The sequence below is a fragment of the Parus major genome, chromosome 1 (assembly GCF_001522545.3).
Source record: "Parus major isolate Abel chromosome 1, Parus_major1.1, whole genome shotgun sequence".
In the NCBI taxonomy this organism is placed as follows: domain Eukaryota; kingdom Metazoa; phylum Chordata; class Aves; order Passeriformes; family Paridae; genus Parus; species Parus major.
In genome coordinates, this window is record NC_031768.1 from 1,339,556 (window position 1) to 1,348,010 (window position 8,455).

The following is an 8,455-nucleotide window of genomic DNA, read 5'->3' on the forward strand; positions in this document are numbered from 1 at the left end:
TGGTATTCAATGCTGCCTGAAGAGCAGGTGAGTGGAAAGGAGTGGGAGATATCCCTGCTGTGATGGAGGAGAGAATCATGGAATGGGCTTGGAAAACCCCCAGGATGTCAGTGACTGACAGGGTCACTGTCATCATCTCCCTGACAGAAACAACCCTTGGCCAATCCTGCAGGGTCCCACCTGCTGCTGGGTTGGCCAAACTCTAAAAATGTGAGTGCACACAAAGCCAGGCTCACAGAATCATGGAATGGTTTGGTTTGGAATGGACCTCAAATATCACCCAGTGCCACCCCAGCCATGGCAGGGCCACCTCCCACTGTCCCAGGAGCTCCCAATGTCCAGCCTGGCCTTGGGCACTGCCAGGGATCCAGGGGCAGCCCCAGCTGCTCTGGCAATTCCATCCCAGCCCCTGCCCACCCTGCCAGGGAACAATCCCTGCCCAAGATGCCGAGATCCAGCCCTGCCCTCTGCCCCTGGCAGCCATTCCCTGGCTCCTGTCTCTCCAATTCCTGATGAAAAGTCCCTTTCCATGTTTCCTGTACCCCCTCAGACCCTGGAATTTGCTGCGAGGTCTCCACACAACCTCCTCTTCTCCAGGTGAACACTCCCAGCTCTCCCAGCCTGCCTCCATAGGGGAGCTGCTCCAGTCCCCTTGGGAACTTCACATTTTCTCCAACTTCCACATCCTTCTCATGCTGGAGGCACCAGAATTGTTCCCACTGTTCCAGGTGGGATCTCAGGAGAGCAGAGCAGAGGGGCAGAGCCCCCCTCCCTGCCCTGCTGCCCACAGAGCTTTGGGCACAGCGAGGCTCCTGCGCTGGATCAAGCTGGGAAAAGGCTCAAACTCCTCACAGGTTTTACCAGGCAAATCCTGCCTCCATGAGAAGCCAAAGGAAGGGAAAAGGAACCTTCTGGATGCCTCCAGTGAGATGGAAAAAGCAAAATCTGCCCCCATGTCAGGTACCTCCAGCATTTCAGACATTTCCCAGTCAAAAACATCGGCGTTAACCTAACGAGCTGCACATTCCAACTCTTTCCCAACTCCAGCCTTGCCTACTGGGATGATTCAGAAATGCCAGGTGCAACTTCAAAGCAACCACCAGGCTTGGTTGTTGTGATAGGCTCTCCAAACGAGATCCTGGGGATACACAAATTAAAAATATAACAGCAAATGATGAAGATATGGATGTGCTGCTTGGGAGAAATTGCTGGAAAAACCACCCAGATTCAGTGCTGGAGAAGGATTTCCATGGGCTGAAGTTTCCTAATAGGCAGGGGAAAGTTATTTCCCATCTCATGGACATCTGTCAAACAAAATGGGAAATGTTTTTAAGGCCTCTGCCAAATTTAGCTGCTGTTTGCTCCTGCCTGGCCCTCACCACCACTCCAGAGGTCACACAAGAAATGGTTCTCACAGCACAACACCAAGTGGATCCTCCTCGGTCCAGGATAACCCCAGCCTCCCCATTCCCTCCAGGAAAACCCTGTCTACGTGCTGGGATGCCACATTCCCTTTTCAGAGCTAAATTTGTCCAGTGCTCGACATCTGGGAGATGTTCACAGGCGCAGAACGCGGAGGGAGGAGCTCCACCCGGCCATGGCCGCCCCGTGTGAGCACAGAAAAGGTGCAATTCCAGCCCAAATCTGCCTCTGGGAAAGCTGTCACCTTCTCCTGCAGCTGCTGATCCTTCAGGGGACCCTTGGAAGGGGCAGCAGTGAGGCTCTGGCACTGCACTGGCAGCAGGAGCCCAAAAATGTGGGGACAATCCTTGAAGGAAGTGGCCACCAGTCCAACACCTTGGGGACACCCTGGCAAAGCCCAGGGAGAATTCCAGATCAGTGGAGCTCTTTGGGAATTACTCCTGGCTCATCATTCAGGCAGGGATGGGGCTCTTTTCTCATGGAAAAGCTTTGTTCCGGGTGTTTCTGGGATATTTTTGTTGGAATTTTCAATAATTAATGTCAGAATCAGAAAAATCTCAGAATATGGTGCTGGGGTGCAAAAAACTCACGTAGGGCTGGAGCCACCCTGAGCGCAGCTTTGTTAATACACACCCAGACCTGAATTAGAATTCTATTTAAGGGTGGCAGAGCAGATCAGGATTGCTCAAGTCAGTCCAAATAATGCTCCATCCTCCTTCCAGAAGCATTTTCCAGACAGAAAATTCCCATCTTCTCTGGTGGCTTCTGCTCAGGGAATATTGTGGTGCCAAGGTCATTCTCGTGGAGTGACGAAACCCTGATTGTCCTTAGGAATTTGGAGAGTGAAAGTATCTGATGAGTGAGGCTTAATTGTACTTCAAGGTGCTCTCTAACCCTGGCTCAGGGCTGGTTTTGCCTTCTTAGATCATGGAATTACAGAATGGTTTGGGTTGGGTTGGAAGGGATTTTTAGGATCACCCATTCCCAGCCCTGCCATGGCAGGGCCACCTCCCACTGTCCCAGGAGCTCCCAATGTCCAGCCTGGCCTTGGGCACTGCCAGGGATCCAGGGGCAGCCCCAGCTGCTCTGGCAATTCCATCCCAGCCCCTGCCCACCCTGCCAGGGAACAATCCCTGCCCAAGATCCCATCAAATCCTACTCTGAAGCCATTCCCTGGCTCCTGGCCCTGCAGCCCTTGGCCCCAGTCCCTCTCCAGCTCTCCTGGAGCCCCTTCAGGCCCTGCAAGGGGCTCTGAGCTCTCCCTGCAGCTTCTCCTCTCCAGGTAGGACATTCCCAGCTGTGCCAGCCTTTCCTGCCAGCAGAGCTGCTCCATCCCTCTGCTCATCCTGGAGCCTCCTCTGGGCTCTCTCCAGCAGGTCAAAAAAATATCCCAGCTCCCTGTCCAGTGGAAGCAAAGGAAAATTGCTGAATTTGAAGTCTCAGCTGCAGAGCAGACAGGGACTGATCCAAAGAGGATTAAAGGTGAACAGGCTGGAGGGGTTTGTTCTTTGAAACAAGTGGTTCTTAGAACATTGGGAGTTGACCCTTAATTTGTTCCTTTTTTACATTAAGCTGGGAAAAGTAAATGGATTTTCCAATCCAATAATATTTATTTTGTTCTAGCCTGTTATAACAAGCTTGTGCTGCCCTGAAGGCAGCTCTGCATCCAGGGACTCCATTTCAGAGCTGTTGGTTTCTGGGAGAGAAGTAGGAAAAAGATTGACTTTGATGTTTTGTAGCCCATGGCAGAATCGTTCCTGAGATCCCCTCTCCTCCCAGGAAAGGAACCTTCTGGCTGTCAGCAAAGTGGGTGGAAAAATAACATTTTAACATCCAGCAAAACTTCTGGTGATTGAAAAAAAACCCCATTCCCAAAGTTTGGGATGTCTGAGCACACAGGGAGACAGGATGAGGTGTCAGCAAGGAATTCCAGGTAGTGTTTGCATCTCTGCTGCTCCCACCTCCTTGGGAAGGTGAATTCCCCAAATGTCAAACAGGCTGATCAAACATGGAATTGCTCCTGTGGCCTGACAGGACCCAGGGAGCGGCTGCAGCTGGCCCAGCAGGGATTTAGGTTGGCTTTTAGGGCAAGGCTCTTCTTTCCCCAGAGGCTGCTGGCACTGCCCAGGCTCCCCAGGGAATGGGCACGGCCCCGAGGCTGCCACAGCTCCAGGAGCATCCAGGGATGCCCAGGCTGGGCTTGTTGGGGGGTCTGGGCAGGGCCAGGAGCTGGATCCATGATCCCAGGGGGTCCCTCCCAGCTCAGGATATTCCAGGATTCTGTGACTCTCTGAACCCACTCGAAGCGGAGCAGGACAACAGGGAAGGAGAAATTCCCATTTCTGGGGTTTTCTCCTGGCGCTACTCCCAAGACTGGCAGAGCAGGAACACCCCAGTTCCTGGAGCACAGGGAACATCCCTGTCCCCACCACAGCCACCAGCCTGAGCTGGGACAGTCCTGACATCCCCCAGCCCTCCGTGTCCCCAGCAGTGCTCACCGTGTGCTCCTTCATCCAGGGGCGCATTCCCGAGGGGTTTGTCCAACTCCTGACTCACTGGGATCCCTGGACACCACACAGACACCCATGAGGATCATCCCATTCCCAGAGCTGCATCCAGGAGGCCCAGCTGGGTAATTCCTCTGTGTTTCCATGCTGAGACTGGAAATTCCCACTGAGGACACATCAGGCACACCCTGGGAGGAACGAGAAGGATGAGGATGAAGCTGGGAGTTCCCAAGCAGGACACTGAGCTGAGTCTGAGCTCTCACCCTCACCCTGCCCTTCTCATCCCCAATTTTTCTTCCATCCTAATTCCCACAGGGTTCCCTTTCCACACCTGCACTTTCCCATCCCTCAGGCAGATGGACAAGGCCTCCAGAACTGCTGCCATTTCCCCACATTCCTCTCCTTTTCCCAGCTGGATCCACCCACACTCCTGATTTAACACACCTGGGAAGGGCTCTCTTCCCATCCCTCACCACCAGAAAGTCATGGAGGGTCTGAGGTTCCATGGGATGGTTTGGAAGGGATTTTCTAGTCCAACCTCCCCTCTGTAATAAACAGAAACACCTCCAAGATCCCAAAACTCCATCCATGTGGGTGAGGCATCCACAACCTCTCTGGACAATCTTTTCCAGTGCTTTTCCACCCTCACTGTAAAAAAAAACCTCTTCCTTATATCTGATCCAAGTTTGTTTTTAATTTAACCCCCTCACCCTGTGTCCTACAGGCCCCTTTAAGAAGCAAGTCCCTAAAACTCCTTGAGATATTTCATATTTCTATAGGATTGAGGTGCAAGTGCGATCCCAAAGTGAGGAATTCCTTGCTTGAAATGTTTTGGGGGTGATTGGAAAGGGCAGGGATTAAATTCAACCCCAATTCCGAGCAGCTGGTTGTATTTGGGGTTGGAATGGGATGGTCTTTAATGTCCCTTCCAATCCAAACCATTCCATGGTTCCTTATTCTCTCAGCCTGATTCCAAGATTATGGAAGTGGGAAACAAATAAAGAGGGTGGAAAAAAGAAGTGAAGGAATCCACAACAAGCATATATTCAAATATTTTAAAATATTGTCAGCAGTGTAAGAATGGAAGAGAGATCAAAAATAATCCCAGAGGAAGAGAGAGGTGACAAAGGGACATCCAGACATGCTCTGAGGGGACATTTTTGTTCTACTTCTGTTAAACAGAGAAAAATCTGTGAAAATCAACAGATTTCTTAATCTGGAAATAGAAATTTGACTTGGACAAGACCATAACCTTGGGCAAGAGGAAATTCCTGGTGAAATTGAGCTCCCTTTGCCTTTCCCGAGGCCTGGGATCCTCATTTGCAGGATTATTATCCTCAAATGAAGGATTTCAGGGATGTTCCCCTCACTGCCCCACTGCAGATCTGCAAAATCCAGCTGGAAAATCCACAGCAGGAGGAAACCATTCCAGTTTGGAACCAGATTTTGTTTTAAAGCATCCAAGAATTTAAGCAGAAGCAAAAGGAGCTGTTTCCCCCTAAATTAGGAATCTGCTAATTGAGAAGAGGGCAGGCTGAGATTAGAGAGCTTTTATTGCTGGAATTTGGTGGGATAATCCAGGGTTCTTTTTGTGCTGTTGGTGGTTACAAAGCAAACAACAACAAAACCAAAACAAACCCCCCAAAAAAAAGAAGAGAAGGAGAAGTTTTAGGGATTAATTTCTCCAAACATCAGTTTCTGCTGTGTTTCTGTAGCTTTGGGGAGCTCAGGGACACGATGGAGGGCAGGATTTGGATTATCCAGTGGGAAAATTGTTCCTTAAAGACCCAACACGGTCAAAAATCATTGGGAGGACGAATTTAGAGCAGCACTGCAGGAAGGAAAGGCAGGAATAATCATGGAATTCATCCAGGAGAGAGATCTGTGATTCCAAAAAAAAATAAAGGGAAGAGATTTTTGTAAATCAGGTTAAAAACAGAGCTGGACAAATGGCACCAATCTCTCCTTTAAAAGCTCCCAAAAACCACTTAAAAAAGGAGGGAGGGACAAAGGAGTTTTCCCAAGAATGTCCAATGGGACATGGAAAACTCTTGGACAAGGAATTCAGTGGGAGAAGTGCCTGGAGCAGGTGAGTGAAGCTTTGGATGGGATTTGGAGAAGGTTGGGGTGGCTTGGCTGGGACCTTTTGCCCAGTTCCAAACGAGGGACAAGTGACAAACTGGGAGATAACTGGGATGAAGGGACAGAGTTCAGTATTCCAAGGAAAAGGAGCTGTGAGAACAGCAGCAAGGAAATAAAGGATCTCAGGAGCTCGGAGTCCAGCAGCTGGAGGTGGCTGGGGGAGTTTTCTAGGAAGATAATTGGGAATAGTGATGGAAACTCCATTAAAAATGGACTGGAAAGCCACAAAATTCCAAAAAAAAAAGGTCTGGATGCAAAATGGAGCCCTCAGTGCCCAGAACATCAAGCAGGGCTCGTGCACATCATGGGAGCCAAAACAGAATTAAGGATGAGTGGATTGGAGCAGGGAAATCCCAGGAATCCAAGGAAATGTTGAGTGATGAGGGATAAAGGCAATAAAAATAAATTAGAGGAGTGAAAGTGGTGCTTTTCCAAGCAGGAATGCAGGAAATGCCACAGATCTCTGGGAATGTATTTTGTGTGTTCAGAGTTAACTTGGATTCCATATTCCCAAGGAAAAGCCAAGGTGGAAAACACAGGTTAAGAAGATTTCTGACAAATTAGGGATTTATGACAAATTGTGGATTTCTAACAAATTGTGGATTTCTAACAGATTATTGATTTCTGACAAATTAAGGATTTCTGGCAAATTAAGGATTTCCAAAGCATCTGAGGAAATCCCTGGCATGAGAAGGAGCCAGCACCAGAAATCTGAGAGCCTTGAGTGGCTGGGAAATAGAAATCACAGCATTTCCCTGGAAAAATGATGGGGAATTCCAGAGCTGTCAGCAAGACAGGAAGCCCTGGGAAGCAGAAATTCCTAATAAATAAAACTCCCGTGTCACCACTTCCTAGAAGATGCTCCTGAGCAGTTTTCCTGGGCTTGGCAAGAACAGATTGGGCCAAATTATTGAAATTCCAGACTTAAAAATGGGAACAGATATGGTGGATCCAGGGAAATTATGGCACAAGGTGTTGTTTGGTCATGGAATCATGGAATAGTTTGGGGATTTTAAGGATCTTTCTATTCCCATGGGTAGAGACAATTTCCACTGTCCCAGGTTGCTCCAAGCCCTGTCCATCCTGGCCATGGATCCTTCCAGGGATCCTTCCAGGGATCCTTCCAGGGATCCTTCCAGGGATCCAGGGGCAGCCAGAACTTCTCTGGGAATTCCATTCCAGTCCCTCAGCACCTTCCCAGGGAGGAATTTCTTCTCAACATTCAGTGGAAGGGAGGAACGATGATGCTGTGAGAGGCACAAAAAAGGCAGAAATGGTAGAGAATTCCAGGGAAAGCCACCGAGCAGGCACAGAATCCTGGGCAGGAGTATTTTGAGGAATATTAGCTTTTCACACCACCTTTCCCTTTATTTCTCTCACACAGAGAAAAACACCCAGAACAATTTTATCCAACCTACTTCAATTAACAAATCCCTGCGGCAAATCCCAGATCCCAGCGGTCCCAGAAAATATCTTCATTCTATTCCTCACCTAATCCCGTTTTTCTCAGGGACTGAAACCAACACAGGATGGCTCAAAGCATCCAAGTTTTCTCCCTGGGCACAGCAGATGGGAAAGAGGCAGGGAGAGGTTCTTCCAAAAAGGAAGTTGGGAGCAGAACCTGATTCCCGTGTCCAGGATCGTGCTGGGCAGCAGGTTTTCACTCTGCATCCCAGAGCCAGCCCAGGAGCCTGCCTAAAATTAGTCTGGACTAACGTGTTCCGGGAGAAACTAAGCCAGGGATTCTTTTCAGGACACACTTGGAATTCCAAGTTGGTTTTATGTTAAAAAAGCCATATTTGCTAAACACACATATTTTAATTCATTTGAATTTCATTAATTTTTCAGTCTTCCACTGCATTTCTCAGTCCTCTCCATGAATTTTTTTCCAGTTTTCTAGAATAAAAAAAGAAATGTAATCTCAAAAATTCAGGCAGGCAGATGACAACGAGCTTCACAACAAACATTTTGTGTAAATTTAAGCTGCCAGGCACAGTCAAGACCTTTTAGCTCTGTTTTCTCCATGGAAGACAAGAAAATGGAATTAAAGCCTGATATTTTTACCAAGGAAATTCAAGGACTTCATTGAAAAGGCCACTTTGACTTTTAAATTCCAGGAATAAGGAGCCTCTCATAAAAATGCATTTTTATATTGTTGGATTATTCTTATTCTGCTCAGCCTGGAGGAGAGAAGATTCCAGGGAGAGCTCAGAGCCCCTTGCAGGGCCTGAAGGGGCTCCAGGAGAGCTGGAGAGGGACTGGGGCCAAGGGCTGCAGGGCCAGGAGCCAGGGAATGGCTTCAGAGTAGGATTTGATGGGATCTTGGGCAGGGATTGTTCCCTGGCAGGGTGGGCAGGGGCTGGGATGGAATTGCCAGAGCAGCT